This window comes from Rana temporaria, chromosome 4, assembly GCF_905171775.1.
Source record: "Rana temporaria chromosome 4, aRanTem1.1, whole genome shotgun sequence".
NCBI lineage: Eukaryota > Metazoa > Chordata > Amphibia > Anura > Ranidae > Rana > Rana temporaria.
The window spans coordinates 232968662-232985966 of NC_053492.1; positions in this window are offsets into that span (position 1 = coordinate 232968662).

Genomic DNA, 17305 nt, shown 5'->3' on the forward strand with positions numbered 1-17305 from the left:
TTGGACAGCAGATGTGAGACACTTCAGCTCCAGCTCTCCCAACTTATTCCACTAGATAAACGGGGGTCTATAAGCAACAACTTCCTCTATGCAGAGATGTCCAGCTAGAGGAAGGTCCTATAAGTCCATCCTTATGATATTTTGAAGAGATCCATACTAAGTCTGCAGAAGAAATGTTTTCTGAAGATTCTGTTATAGAAGATCACCATTTTGCCACCACCTCTACAGCAGCGTCTTTCCAGATAATAATGTATTCCTTCTGTTCAATTCAGTTATATCACTAGAGAAAAATCACTGTTCTAGAGAGTGAATGAATCGTTTATATGGCTCATTGCTCCAGTATCCTCTTGGGTATATGGCAGAGATGTGAGAAAAGATGAGCACAGTTGCCAAATGAATGCATTTACCATGTGTCGATCTCACTGTGAGACACTGTCATTAATCTCTATGGTGACTGCTTGCTTAGTACACATTAAAGTATATAGCAAGACAATATTCACCAAGGGCTTATTCTGAGATACTTTGGTGTACTGCACATTCCAATCACATTTACATGTTCTAGGCAACACGTGAACTTCAGGACACATTAAAGCAGACCATTCTGCCTTTCCCTAAAATGTGGGAGATGCATGCTGATGTGGAGTCACTTAACACTGCTTCTTTTTGCCTTGCGAACCTTTTTTTGTTTTCCATTTTCTGGTTTCCATAAAGGCAGTTGAGACGTAGCCCGGGCCACACAGATGCTCCCTGGAACTGTAATATCACTATTACCTTCAGGGATATCTTGTACCTAAACTGCCCCCCTACAAAATTTCTCACAGTATTACCAAACTGTACATGCATGAGATTACCTGCATAAAGTCATGCACCTCATTTCATGCATGCCCTGTATAAAATTACACTTATTTGCTCATATGCATGAGCAGATGCATATGTTGTATGGTTCATGTGTAAGATGAAGATCATATACTGTATATATACTGTACTGTGCAAAAGTTTTAGGCTGGTGAGAAGAAATGCTATAAAGTAAGAATGCTTTTGAAAATAGATTGTTTTTATCAATTTTATCAATTTACATGATGCAACGTGAGCCAACAGAAGAAAAGTCTAATCAATATTTGGTGTGACTACCCTTTGCCTTCAAACTAGCATCAATTCTTACACTTGCACACTTTGTACACTTACAGAAAGTCAGAGATTTTGTAGGATTAGAGTCAGGTTACCCAATTATACTAAGCAGGTGCTAATGATGTAGGTTGAAACAGAAACAACTGTGTAGAAGGCTTGAAACTGGGTGAGGAACAGCCAAACTCTAGACTTAAAGTAATATTAAAGTTTTTTTTTTTAAATAACAAACATGTCATACTCACCTGCTCTGTGCAATAGTTTTGCACAGAGCAGCCAAGATCCTCCTCTTCTCTGGTCCCCCACTGGCACTACTGGATCATTCCTCCTGCCAAGGGCATTTGAGCAGTCTGACTCCAGAGCCACTGCTCTGCGTGTCCATCCACACACAGAGCTGTAAATTGGCTTCACTCTCCTGATTGGCTCACTGGTTGTGATTGACAGCAGGGGGAGCCTACAGATTTCACTACTGCCTCAGCCAAGGAGGGAGAGTCTCCAGATAGCCAAGGCTCTCGTGCACATTGCTGGATCGCGATGGGGCTCAGGTAGGTATTAGGGGGGGCTTCTGCACTGAAAAGGTTTTTTACCTTCCTGTATAGAATGCAGGAAGAATGCAGAATGCAGGAAGGTAAAAAACCTTAAGCCTTTACAACCACTTTAAGACTGCTGATGGCTGATTCCGAGTCACAGTAGTGTGCAAATAAGTGCAGTCCTGTGACCCCACAAGAGAAGTATGGCCAAAAAAGCTTTGTCCATACATCTCCTTTAAGTTAATGAGCTCTATAAGCAACATATTTTTTCTGAAGAACAGTTAAAAATACTCTGGTAAATAAACGGGGCAAGATTTTGCTGGATTGCTTGGTCTAGTAAATGAAGTTGAAAACTAAAAGACTTATTTTTCACCAGTTGAAAATAAAGGAAACAATAAAAATAAAAAAGGAAAAATATTAAGCCACCACATTTTAGCATTTGTAAGCCACAGTATATTAAATGTTTTTTGTTTTTATACTGCTTTAAACAATTGCTCCATTTCCTCTTATGTCAGAATATTTTCTGGTTCATTCTGACCATCTTTAAGTAATGTAATATTTCCCTATTCTTCTCAGAGAATAGTTTGTTCAATTTCTTGGTCTTTCTTCATCCCCACAACATGAATTGCATGTTTGGCTTTTGGTGCATTCAGTGGAAACTTGCCCTGTTTTGCTACAAATAGCACACCCACTTTTTTATTGTGTCCATACTTTTTCCTGCAGAATATATCCATGCCATCAAAAAAAAATGCATGGACATATTTGATCTGCCCCAGCTTGAACCTAGGGTGGGAAACCTTATTAACGTTTTCAAAATACAGATGCTTACCAGTCCATATGCCAATTTCATTCCGAATTTTGCCCAGGTATCTTCCTATTCAACAAAACCATTTAAGAAAAGGGGCAATGTCCCCTACTGGAACATACATTTTTAGCCCTTCATTTTTGCAGAATAATTTTAACTCCTTTCAAATGCTTGTCCTCACAATTCCTTTTAACCATGGAAGGCAATTTTTTCTTAATTCGCTTAGGCAGCCAGTACAATGTCAAAGACCCTCTGTCTTGGATCATCCAGCATGACCAAAATTTCTTAAATCCCTGCAAAATTTCTCTCACAAGGAACTCTAATCTCTTCGTACTTCCATAATCTTTAGTCAGCACAAACTGCAGTACATTCTTGATTCATGCATACCATGGTACATGAAAGCTCACCAGCAGGGAAATTGGCTCCTCCATGAACCACCCCATATTTGCAGAAACATAGAGAGTTGATCACTCCTTTGAGGGATTCAGCAGCATGTGATGCTTGGGATACACCACAAAGCAGGAGTTCTGGTGCTTTTTACCTTCTAACCTCTGACTTCATCTAAGTATAAAGCAGAGAATGTAAAATAATCCTTAGTGTATGCAGTTATTTCCAGCTATTTGGCCACCATAGGAGCAGTGTATGGAAACCATGGCTTATATGGAATAGGGTTTGGGACCCAAGGAGATAGTATATATAATACAGGTTATGGTGGGAAGGGACCTAGGCAATCAAAAGCCCTCACTATAATTAGCGCATAGCACAGTAAAGCCTTATTAAAACAGAAGGTATTCACATAACCTGAAAGGCTATACAGTTTTGTTGGGTCCCAAACTGATGCATCACTATATATAAAATTTAACACTGCAAAGTTATCACAAAAAAATAGAAACTTTTTTTTTAAGTAACAAAATATTAGGAAAATGCTTTCAATGGGTTCTGTACGAACATAAAACAGTTTAACAACACAACGTATTCCAAGAGCTGTTTGGCAGGTTGCAAAGTGGTGTTGCTTAGCCAGCATGAAATGTGTTACTGTAGCTAGCAAATAAATGAGTGAATAATTGCAGCCAGCCTAAACAATTATGCTTAAACTAATTGGGCATATTAAATGTAAGAAAAAAAAAAAACAATGGGGCAAAACAACATTCAATATAATTCTGGTTACTCATCTGCTGAACATTTAACCCATTTATCATGAGATTTAATAATTTTATTGCATACTGCTCCGCATGCTTGTTTCCACATCGGCAGATTGCAAAGATTAATTACACTTTACTGAAGTGGCAATAATGGATTTTATAATAAGTTAAACCAGGCTGCATTTACAATTCAGTATTAGCTCAGCAGAATGGTTTATTTAAAAATGTTGTCTCTTTGAATATCAGACTTAATAGTCTTTGTTTATAGAGTACATTGACAATGTTAATAGAGGTTGGCAATGATAAAAGACCAATTATATATACCTGATAGCGCCCATAGACTTTAGTCCATTAATTTAAAGCAAACCTACCCCAAACATAGAAAGCTCACAAACCAAAGAAAGTAATAAAAAGAACATACACACAGGTACCATCTGTGAAAATTGCATGTCATAAGAACCGGTAGATTCAAAGATAGAGGCAAACACATTTGTATGCTGGTATTCTGGTCAGTGAGGTCATTCATGACTAAAAGGCCCATTAGTTACGCTTTGGAGTTGTCTTATAAGAAAAATTGAAATTCGCAGGTAACTTCACCCCCCTCAAATTCTGGATTTACTAATTATTTTGGCATTTTTTTTTCGCACAAAAACACTCCTTGATTTCCAATAGATATATAATGTAACTTTATTGTAATATTCCTACACATTGGTGGCTACAGTTCATCAATTCATAAAGTTTCATGTGGTATCGGTTGGTATCACACACACACACACACATGATGTGCCACCTCACCGCTGAAAATGATCTTTGACTGCAGGTTATCATAATTTTTCGATTAATGCCTGGAGATTCCTGCAAAATTCAAGTCGCGATTCATTGTCTTGAAGGTGTAACCTATAGACCAATTGCAGCTTCGAAGGGTGAAACTGCAAGCGTTTGTGTAACACCTTGCTTACCATGCTTTGTGGGATGTGTAACTCTTGGCTAACTCTGTGCATTGACTTCTTGGGACTGCACAAAAAGCTTCTCTGAAGCAATCAACAACTTGCTCAGAGACCGATGGTTGACCTGAATGTCCCTTTCCCTGATCACAGATGCATCCTTTTTCAATAAAATTGTTGTACCACTTCAAAATGGACATGTAGGCGGATCTACCTTTAATTTGCGCTTGAAAGCACGGTCACAATACTGTTTGTTTTAGCAAATTCCAACACGCACCAGCTGCACTGCTGTGCAGTGAGCACAATGTTGGATTTCACTGCCCTCTGGTGGTGGGAGGCATGCACAGAGATTCTGCGGGAGAGAAAATAAATGTTTTGAGTTAATGTATCTGCGGTCACCAAATTTGTAAACATACTCCAACATGTTTTGAATGTATAACTACTTGAAATCAAGGAGTGTTTTTGTGCTCACCCTGTATTTTATCATCAATTTGTAATGACTAGGGTTGAGCGATCCCGAACTGTAAAGTTCGGGTTTGGTACAGACTTTGTTTTTTTTGGACCCGGACCCGAACCCCAACAATTTGCTGAAAGTTCGGGTTCGGGTCCCGTGTTCGGCAATGTAATGGCGGGCTGTAGGGCAGTCAATCACCATTTGTTTTGCTACTGTGACTAAGAAGCCATCACAGCCATGCCTACTAATGGCATGGCTGTGATTGTCCAGTGCAGCATGTGACCCAGCATGTGACCCAGACTCTATATAAGCTAGAAGGACATAGCACAGCTCGTCACTCTGCTTTAGATAGGGTAGGTAAAGGCTGCTGCTGATCTGATCTGAGGGAGAGATTTAGATAGGAGTCAGACTGTCCTGCTACAGAAATCATATTACACCAGCACTGCATATGTTCCTGTGAGATACTCTGCATTATATACTTTAGGGAAAGGTTCCTGATTGTGCTTATAGGGACAGAAATATATAGGAGTCAGTCCTGCTTCAGAAATCATATTACACCAGCACTGCATATGTTCCTGTGAGATACTCTGCATTAGATAGTTTAGGGAAAGGTTCCAGATTGTTCTTATAGGGAGAGAAATATATAGGAGTCAGTTCTGCTTCACAAATCAAATTGCAGCAGCATTGCATATTTTCCTGTGAGATACTCTGCATATTACACCAGCACTGCATAGGTTCCTGTGAGAAACTCTGCATATTGGACCAGCACTGCCTAGGTTCCTGTGAGATACTCTGCATATTACACCAGCACTGCATATGTTCCTCTGAGATACTCTGCATATTGCACCATCACTGCATATGTTCCTGTGAGATACTCTGCATTAGATAGTTTAGGGAAAGGTTCCAGATTGTTTGTATAGGGAGAGAAATATATAGGACTCAGTCCTGCTTTACAAATGAAGTTGAAGCAGCATTGCATATTTTTCCTGTGAGATACTCTGCATATTACACCAGCACTGCATAGGTTCCTGTGAGATACTCTGCATATTGCACCAGCACTGCCTAGGTTCCTGTGAGATACTCTGCATATTACACCAGCACTGCATATGTTCCTCTGAGATACTTTGCATATTGCACCCGCACTGCATATGTTCCTGTGAGATACTCTGCATTAGATAGTTTAGGGAACGGTTCCAGATTGTTTGTATAGGGAGAGAAATATATAGGACTCAGTCCTGCTTTACAAATCAAGTTGCAGCAGCATTGCATATTTTCCTGTGAGATACTCTGCATATTACACCAGCACTGCATATGTTCCTGTGAGATACTCTGCATATTACACCAGCACTGCATAGGTTCCTGTGAGATACTCTGCATATTACACCAGCACTGCCTAGGTTCCTGTGAGATACTCTGCATATTACACCAGCACTGCCTAGGTTCCTGTGACATACTCTGCATATTACACCAGCACTGCCTAGGTTCCTGTGACATACTCTGCATATTACACCAGCACTGCCTAGGTTCCTGTGAGGTACTCTGCATATTACACCAGCACTGCATAGGTTCCTCTGAGATACTCTGCATATTGCACCAGCAATGCATATGTTCCTGTGAGATACTCTGCATTAGATAGTTTCGAGAACGGTTCCAGATTGTTCTTATAGGGATGAGAAATATATAGGAGTCAGTCCTGCTTCACAAATCAAATTGCAGCAGCATTGCATATGTTCCTGTGAGAAACACCCTTTATATACTTTTCTTCTATTGTGCTATTCAAAAAACATCCATTTAGGGAAAAAAAAATTTTTTGCAGTGATTCTTCCAGTGTTTGCAGTGTTTCCTCCATATCTGTACGTGTGAGATAAACACTTTAGCCAGTGTTCTTCTATTGTTCTATTAAAAAATCACCCATTTAGAGCAAAAATATATATTTTGCAGTGTTTCCTCCAGTTTTTGCAGTGTTTCCTCCATATCTGTACGTGTGAGATAAATCCTAACTCTAACCCTGACCTCGTCCTCCTAGGTCAAGATTATTTTTTTTTTTTATTTATGTTATTTTAAGTTATTTCCCTATCCAAATTTATTTGCAGAGTACTTGCCGTGCTCTTACCAACATGTTGCTGCCATTTGCAGCCCTCTAGCCCTTTCCATTCGTTATTTAGAGACATTTTGGTAGTCAAAAGTCTGGGTCCCCATTGACTTCAATGGGGTTCGGGTTTGGGGTCAAGTTCGGGTCAAGTTCGGGACCCGATCCCGGACTTTTTCCGAAGTTCGGCCGAACCCGTCGAACCCGAACATTCAGGTGTCCGCTCAACTCTAGTAATGACCACATTTGTTACAGGTTTACTTTAGGAAAAAATATCAAGAGCTTGTGATTATAAATATTGCATACACTGTTGCTTTATAATAGTATTGAGGATTAACGTTTAGTAAGAAATCTGGTACTATTACACATTGAATGTGACACAGTAAATACACCAAGCATGTGCTGTAATATATGCATGCTAACTGAGAAATAAATCTGTTACTAGCCATCATTGAAAGGATAGTTAATTCTATTTCTCAATACTGAAACTTTTTATTGGCTATTGATGCAAACAATTATCAGGTTCCCTATTAAAGCCCTGCTAGCCATAGGCCAGCAAAGCAACAGTGTTCTGTTAGGACTGCTTTATCATTGCATGTTTCTATTCAAAAGAATATTAAAGTGTATCTATAACCAATACTTTTTGTTCTGGGTGGAGTGGGGAAGGATTATAACCCCTAATCAAGTTTTACTGAAGTCAAAGGTTTTGTTGAAGATATACTTTCACTCCCTGTCTGGTAAGAAGGTTATCCACAGGACCAGAAGTGAAGGTAAATATTTCTAATGCTGCATACACACGACCGTTTTTCAAAGGCGTAAAAAATGCAATTTTTTAAATTGGTCATTAAAAACGACCGTGTGTAGGCTCCAGAGCATTTTTCTCGACCTGAAAAATGCTCATTAAAAATTTAGCAAAAACACAACAAAATCCTCCTGCGCTCTGGTGTTTCCCCAAACCGGGTACAGCAGTATAGTCTAACGGTAAAGTCTGAAATCTTGCAGCCCTCCGCAGAACAAAGGGTGTTCATAAAGGTGAAACAAAAAGAAAAGAAAGGAGGGCGCACCGACCTTGTGCATTACCACTTAATTTTTTTTATTAAAAACAGAATAAAAAGCAATTGTTCTACTCACAAAGGAATTATAAGTAAGTGCTTTTCAGACAGCTGGACTGGACCTCACGGCACCTGCCAGTAGAACTTCAGACATCTGAACGGCTGATGTGTTTCTGGGGCGTACCCCCTTCTTCAAAGCCTAGATGGTCCGTGATACCTCTCTCCTGCTGCATGTCCTCCTTAATATAGGTATATGTGTGTATGTATACACATGTGCAAGGGCGGCCCCCAACGCTAGTGGCCACTGATTGGCAGGCCCCACCCCTTTCTCAGAACCCCACCCCTCCAGACTGCCACCCCAGGAGGGCGAGCACAAGTGTGGTATAGAAAGGGAAAATTGTGTCAAGGTGATCCTTGCAACGCTGCAGACTCAAAAGCCTCCTTGTTTTTATGTTTGATGACAGGGGTCACCAGGAAATGAAAAGGTATGAACGTGATCTAAAATACGAAAGTAACTTCCCCTTCATAATGCCGTTGTAAAAACGTTGTTTTTCCCATGACATGAAAAATGGTCGTGTGTACGCAGCTTAACAGTAACACAGACAAAAGTAGAAATGGCTGTAATGTGTGGGAACTCTGGCTGTAATGTGTGGGAACTCTGGCTGTAATGTGTGGGAACTCTGGCTGTAATGTGGGGGAACTCTGGCTGTAATGTGGGGGAACTCTGGCTGTAATGTGGGGGAACTCTGGCTGCAATGTGGGGGAACTCTGGCTGTAATGTGGGGGAACTCTGGCTGTAATGTGGGGGGACTCTGGCTGTAATGTGGGGGAACTCTGGCTGTAATGTGGGGGAACTCTGGCTGTAATGTGGGGGACTCTGGCTGCAATGTGGGGGACTCTGGCTGTAATGTGGGGGAACTCTGGCTGCAATTGTGGGGGAACTCTGGCTGCAATTGTGGGGGAACTCTGGCTGCAATTGTGGGGGGACTCTGGCTGCAATGTGGGGGACTCTGGCTGCAAAATGAGGAAATTTTTCTGCATTGGGGACACATGCTGCATTGGTAGACATGGGCAGGCTGCATTTTTGGGCACCGATAAAGTTGTTAATATTTATTTTTATAACTTAATTCTGCATAAAACTTTTAAGTGTCATTTCATGAGATTTATGAGGACGTGTCTAGGGGGCGGGATTAGGGGCGGGACATGGTACGGGTTGGGCGGGGCAACTGGTGGCGAATACGCCTTGAGGCCTGGCTAGTAGCTCAGGACTTGAAATTTTGAGCCCTGCCTTACAGGTACAATGATAGACTTTTCAAAAGATTGATTTCCTAGCCTCAGTAGGGTAGGGGTGTCTGAGTCGAAAAGGTCCCTTTCTCTCAGGACTGTGGCTTCAACAGCCATGCCAAATAGAGGCAGCAATCAAGAATCAGGATGGAACACTGACCCTTGGGACAGAAAATTCAGGTGGTAGGGCAAAATCAGTGTTGGCCAGGAGTCTGAGTATATCCAAGTTCCATGTCCTCCTGGGACAATTTGGTGTAATGAGAATCACTGAAATGCCTGAAGAGCAGAGAATGGAGAATCTGGAGAGGTAGAATCCCACAGGGTAACAAGGTCATTAACTGTAAAGGCCACCATTCATGTTTTAAAACCTAGGATGCGAACAGCGGACAGGGCTGGAATGTGCAGTTCTGCTCAAGAAGGGATCACATCTGCTTTCTTTTAAGATGCACAACTCCTGGTGCTTCCTTAACCAGTTCAGATCTAGAGCATTTTTTTTTTCATTTTTGCACATGTAAAAATCTTCATTTTTGGAAATAAAATAACCCCCAGAACATTATGGGCCAAATTCAGGTACAATAGCGTAACCTTCGGCGGGTGTAACGTATCTCAGATACACTACGCCACCGTAACTTACAGCGGCAGGTCCCGTATTCAGAAAGAACTTGCGCTGTAAGTTACGGCGGCGTAGTGTAACTGTGCCGGCGTAAGCCCGCCTAATTCAAATCTGGAAGAGGTGGGCGTGTTTTATGCTAATTACTCGTGACCCCACGTAAATGACGCTGTTTACAAACGGCGCATGCGCCGTCCGTGAACGTATCCCAGTGCACATGCTCCAAATTACGCCGCAAATAGTCAATGCTTTCGTGAACGTAACTTACGCACAGCCCTATTCGCGAACGACTTGCGCAAACGACGTATAACGTAAAAAAATTGACGCTGGCCTGACGTCCATACTTAACATTGGCTACGCCTCATAGAGTAGGGGTAACTATACGCCAGAAAAAGCCTTACGTAAACTACGTAAAAAATGCGCCGGGCGCACGTACGTTTCTGAATCGGCGTATCTACCTAATTTGCATATTCGACGCGGAAATATACGGAAGCACCACCTAGCGTCCAGCGGAAATATGCAACTAAGATACGACGGCGTAAGAGACTTACGCCGGTCGGATCTTAGGGAAATCTATGCGTAACTGATTCTAAGAATCAGGCGCATAGATACGACGCCGCACACTCAGAGTTACGACAGCGTACCTGAATCTGGCCCTATATATTTTCTGAAAGCAGAGGTTCTATAGAGGTTCTATAGAAAAAAAAGATGATAGTTGCACATTGAATGCAAATTTTCAGGAGAAAAAATATATTAAAATTAATTTAATACCCATTTTCTTGTTAACATAAAAAGATGAGGTTGTGTCGATTAAATAGACACCAAACACGCCACGTCTTAAAATTGTATGCATCTGTGATATTGCAATAAACTACAGTGCCCAAAAGTCACCAATGTGACACTTTAAAAGCTTTTACAGCTCATCAATTTAAAATTAACTCAGTGCTCTTGCTCTCAGTCTGACATTCACAGCAATATGTCACACTTGTGGTGTGACCACGATTTATCTACACGTGCGCACCTTGGGTTTGCATTTGCATTTGTGCATGTGAGTGTGGGGCAACAGAGTTTATGGCATTTTTTTTTTTTGGAATACATTTTATTATAATTAATTTTTTTTAAGCTTTTTTCTTTGATTGTTTTTTTTTTTATTTCACCCCCATGTGATAGTATTGGGAAGGTGACATGTACTCTTTATGGAGACCACAATATCTCCTCTGCATTTTACACCATCCAACCAAGCACAGATCGACTTGGTTAGATGTGTCCCCTGGCTGTACAGGCCAGGAAATGGTGGACCTGAAATCGGAAGTGATAAAATCATCGTCGCTTCCAGTTTCATTGTTTACATGTGAAAGTGAGGCATGGACTTATCTCGGTTTCACATAGCTCTCCCCCTGAAGCTGGCGGTTGTGGTCCCAGCCACCCGGTAAGAGCGAGAGAGCCCAGGAACGGATATTTAAAAGCAAAATGGAAGGATGAGGTAAGTGAAGGAGGACTGCACTAAGGTAAAGGAAGCTATTTAGGAAAAAAAATGTTTTACCTTTACAACCCCTTTAAGCCTAACATGTCATATAACACATAAATAAAAAAACAAAACACCACCCACAAAACAAGCCACACAAATATCCTCCAACCCTTCACCCACCAACACAGATCCAGCAGCCACTGCTGGATGACCGTGCGGGAGAATACAGAGAAGGAGACAGTCAGCCAACTACAGCAAGACACCTTCACAAACGAAGTGCTCATAATGTCACAATATGAGGGATACACATAATGTCGTTTTCTTCCTCTGACAGGCTGTATAACTAACAAGGAATTTACAGCATGCCAGACAGCCAGTGACCTATAACAACTTAATAAACGACAAAATATGTTACATTTGATAAAGTGTCCATAAATTCAAAAAACAAAACAAAAGAAAAGCATAAAAACAATATGTTAATAAAAGATCAACATAATCCAACAAAAAACGGAACCCTGGAAACTCTATACACAAAAGGTACAGTTGGACAAAAATTGTACAGTTGAACAAGGAAGGAATAATCCTTGTATGAACCAAACACAAACAATAAACGTCAGTACTATAATAGTTGTTCATGAAATAATTTAAACTAAAATGCCACTGTGTTCATATGTCTATCACACGACCATACAAGGATACAGACCAACACATCCTCCGGATGGCACTAACAACTCCCTTGTTTATTCATAGAAGTGTGTAAGGTGCCACTCATAGTTTAACCCCTCTGAAACTCTAGTGCGCAATTGAAAGATCCAATAAACCTCACACTTACAGAGAGGCCTTAACCTGTCACTGCCATGTCTGGGAGTACCCACCTTCTCTACAGCCTGGACACGGATAGCCATTGTGTTCCCCATATGATGTTCATTGAAGTGACGTGTTACACTTGTATCCTTATGTTTGTGTCATATACATGGTCTCTCAGGTTTGCGTAACCACCTGGTTGTTCTCCCAACATACTGGACATTACATATAGCACAAGTGATGATGTATATTACATTTTTTGTATTGCAATTAATGAAAGATTTTACACCATACTCTCTTGCACTTGTGCTAGATCTAAATGTATCCCCCGCAATAATTCTCGGGCAACATGGACAATCATTTGTATCACATTTGAAGTTGTCTCAGAAGCTTAACCAATGTATGTTACCAGGACTCTTCAATGAAAAATAACTGGGGAATTAAGATCGTCCCAAAGTAGGGTCTCGTCATGACACCACTTTAATCCCATTTTTAAGAACTTTGGTGTAGACCTCATCCGGATGTAGCACTGGAAATTACTTCTCTACAATTTTACTAATTTTGTAAAATTCCATGCTCTAATCTGTTAAAAATACTGGTGCACTACAATTACCAGCCCCTTTCCTCTTACCCCTCAAGAGGTTCTCTCTGGGAGTGGCCCCAGCGATGTCCAGCGCTCTTCTCAAATCAGCAGTAGAATAACCGCACTGAGTGAAGCGCTGACACATTTGTTTAGACTCATACTGGTAATACACTTCCATAGAGCAAATGCAGAAAACCCTCAGCCACTGGAATACCCCTAGTGGTGTGTCTGGGTGTGTCTGTGTTGTCCAGAGTCAGATCTGAGAATGGTATTACCTTATAATGGTTTCCTGTATACTATGTGATAATGCCACATCCAAAAATATGTATGATTGATTTGTTGTCCTGTGAATCTTAGGTTTAATTCATTACTATTAAGATATTCAACTTGTTGGACCTGTTGGACTTGGCCACCTTCTTGTTGAGTTGTCCCCTCTTTGTGCCCTCCTTGCAGATCAGGAGAGACAGGTACAGAGAATGACCCTCATTACAGCGCACACTCTTCTGCATGATCCCGAGCCTCAGGACATTATACTGCCAGGTTAGGTGATAGTGCCAGGTTAGGTGATATACAGTAGTGCCAGGTTAGGGTGGTAGTGCCAGGTTAGGGTGATATAGTGCCAGGTTAGGTGGTAGTGCCAGGTTAGGGTGGTAGAGTCAGGTTAAGGTGGTAGTGCCAGGTTAGGGTGATATATTGCCAGGTTAGGGTGGTAGAGCAAGGTTAGGGTGGTATAGCCAGGTAAGGGTGGTATAGTACCAGGTAAGGGTGGTATAGTGCCAGGTTAGGGTGGTATAGTGCCAGGTTAAGGGGCATAGTGCCAGGTTAGGGTGGTATAGTGTCAGGTTAGGGTGGTAGTGCCAGGTTAGGGTGGTACAGTGGCAGGTTAGGTGGTAGTGCCAGGTTAAGGTGGTAGAGCCAGGTTAGGATGTTAGTGTCAGTTTAGGGTGGTATAGTGTCAGGTTAGGGTGGTATAGTGCCAAGTTAGAGTGGTAGTGCCAGGTTAGGATGGTATAGTGGTAGGTTAGGGTAGTATAGTGCCAGGTTAGGGTGGTATAGTGCCAGGTTAGGGCGGTAGTGCCAGGGTAGGGTGGTATAGTGTCAGGTTAGGGTGATATAGTGTCAGGTTAGGGTGATATAGTGTCAGGTTATGATGGTAGTGCCAGGTTAGGGTGGTATAGTGTCAGGTTAGGGTGGTAGTGCCAGGTTAGGGTGGTATAGTGCCAGGTTAGAGTGGTATAGAACCAGGTTAGAGTGGTATAGTGCCAGAGTAAATACATGACATGAATAGATAAGAGAATGCTGGTCCTGTTCCCCTCTTCCTCCATCACCTGCACTAAAAGCACAAATCTATCTCCCCCTCCCTGAAGTAAACGTAAAGAAAAAAAAACAAGAAAGCTGAGGACTGATTCTGTCGTCTTCTTCATGGAACTAAAGTCAAAATGTGGCGGGTGGGAGGGGAAGAGGGAAGGGCTGTAACATGGACAAAGCATTATTGGCTGACGAGATGAGATGCAAATATCCCCCAACCTGTGATGGTCGGGAGTCGGGGCACAGACATCATGCAGCCCTGCAGCTTACTGATGTGTGCACTTATCCACACGTTACAGGTTGGAGATGTTGGTTTGCACACACAGGGGCAGGCTTAGGGTGGAAGTGCTGATGCTCAAGCAGGAGACCCTGACTGCAAACTTTGAACAGGACACAGAACAACGGATGATCAGCACTGCAAATACAGATTATCTGTGTGTCTATCCCTTCAGCAGCGGAGAGCTTACAGGAGGGGGAGGGAGACACACACAGAGAATCGCTCTGTAATTGCCATGACAATCATTTTAATTGCAACAACTCCGCTCTTCTTCCCATGTGCAGCAACTTCCTCCTGCCGCCCACCCGTGTATACTGCACAGCAGCAGAGCGGATAGTTAGCGCCCACCGTGCAGGGAGAACATTGGGATGTGCCGGATGGGGGAGTAACCTGACCCACACACTAAAACTCTTTCCCAGACCTTCCCGGGAGAGCACCGACTATGTCATCTCTGAGCAGTGTGTAGACTGCCAGCTACTCACCAGCGCTCCCTTCATGTAGCGCTCATGGCACTTGCCATATCTGCCATACCTTGGATACGCCACTGGTGCCAAACATCCCTTTCCCTACTCTGGTACGTTGCAGGTGTCAGCAGCCTCAAGGTCTGAGCACCAGGCAGAGCTTTTATGTGGGAAGGTTGTAGCACCTGTTTTCCTTTGTAGACAGCTTTCCCAGAAGAGTTGAAGCTGGTATAGCTGCAAAGGGTGGGCCAACTCAATGTTGAAACCAAGGACTGATGCCGCATACACACGACCATTTTTCATGACGAGAAAAATTCAATTTTTCAAATTGGTAGTTAAAAGCACTCGTGTGTAGGCTCCAGAGCATTTTTCTTGACGAGAAAAATGGGCATTGAAAATTTAGAACCTGCTCTATTTTTTCTCGACGTTTTTCTCGACGTGAAAAATGGTCGTGTGTAGGCTTTAATGACTTTTCCCTTATGAGAAGGGAAATTTGCATAACCAGCCCTAAGGTGTGGCGCCATTTGATTGGAACTTCCCCTTTATAGTGCTATACGTCACTGCGCTTTGCTCGAGCATTTTTTTATCACGATCGTGTGTATGCAAGGCCGGCTTGACAAGAATCAAGTCGAGAAAAACATTATTTTCTTCCATGACATGAAAAACGGTCGTGTGTACACGACATTAGACTGGGATGGCATTAAAGTTCATGTGCGTGTAAAGGCAGCCAATACTTTTGGTAATATAGTGTGTCTAATGTAAAATGCTAATAATTGCAAAGTTAAAAAAGAGCCTTGGATGCAGAGGCCATCTGAACAAAATTAAAGCTAGTGTCAATCATCTTTGACTCCACCTACACAAAACGAATGCACAAAAAATACGTGTTCAATATTGGGAGTTTTTTGATGTTTATAATTTAATTTTAATTGCTCTTCTTGAAGCTGTTTTTTTTTGCCATGTGACGGGCGCAGCACCAATCAGGGCTGACCAGACACAGACTCATACTGTAGAAAGCATGAATCAGCAGAGTAATAGAAAACCCTTCCAAATATCTTTTGCAGATGTCAAAGAACAGGGAAAGATCATGTGACCACACAACAGTGCTGCAGGAATAAGGTATAATGCCATGTACATACGATCATTTTTCGGGTTGTTAAAAATTACATTTTTCAGGCTCTAGAAAAAACAACGTTTTTTTCAACTTGATCATTAAAATGGTCTTGCCTACACACGATCTTGGAAAAAAAATGCTCTAGCAAAGCGCGGTAACGTACAACACGTACGACGGCACTATAAAGGGGAAGTTCAATTCGGATGGCGCCACCCTTGGGGCTGCTTTAGCTGATTTTGTGTTAGTAAAAGAAGATTTGTGCTTTTCTGTCTGTTATAGCGCGATGAATGTGCTTACTCCATTCCGAACGGTAGTTTTACCAGAACAAGCGCTCCCGTCTCATAACTTGCTTCTGAGCATGTGTGGATTTTTCACGTCGTTAAAGCACACACACGACCATTTTTTGCAACCCGAAAAACGACAACGTTAAAAACGTTGTGAAAAAATAGAGCAAGTTCGAAAAAAAAATTGGCCATTTTTCAGAACCTTGAAAAATGCTCTGAAGCCCACACACGATCGTTTTTAATGACATAAAAAAAACGTCATTTTTTAGATCCCGAAAAATGGTAACGTGTACGCGGCATTAGGATTTAAAGGCATAGTTGTTTTTTTTATCTAGAGAGCAACAAGCTTGTCAGCCAGTCAGGCAACTTGTATTTCAAATAAAGTGGCCCTTCAGGCTATAGAATGCAGAATTTTCGGACTTACTGTATCAGTGAATACCATTAGCAGGAAAGAAGTGAGAGGAATAATAATTCACAATAACCCACAACTAAAGTTTGCACTAAAACTATAATATTTAAAAAACATTATGGATATAAAATGTCAGTAAGGAGACAGAAATGTAAATAAGCAAATGCTAAGGGGCGCTAATTGGGTAAAGCCATATTAATAAAATTTGTTATTCATATATGTCAATGATAAGTGCTTCTGACATTCATATTCAGAAGCTTAATCATTTCCAATAAAGCAATAAAGGTTATGACAGATTAATATTCATCTCATAAAGTGTTGTGCTAATTAGTCTATTCATGTTATGCGTGTTAAGGTCAATTATACACTCAAGTTAAAGATACTGTACAGTGCTGCTTTATTTTTTAAATCATTTTAATGTGTAAAATGTTTAAAATGTGATTGTAATTTTATTGCAGGGAAAGTTGTATATTTTATACAACACATCAGATAATAAAAAACAATTATTTTAACTATAGCTGTGCCTACAGCTATAAACCTAAAACATCAAATTGGCAAAATAAGT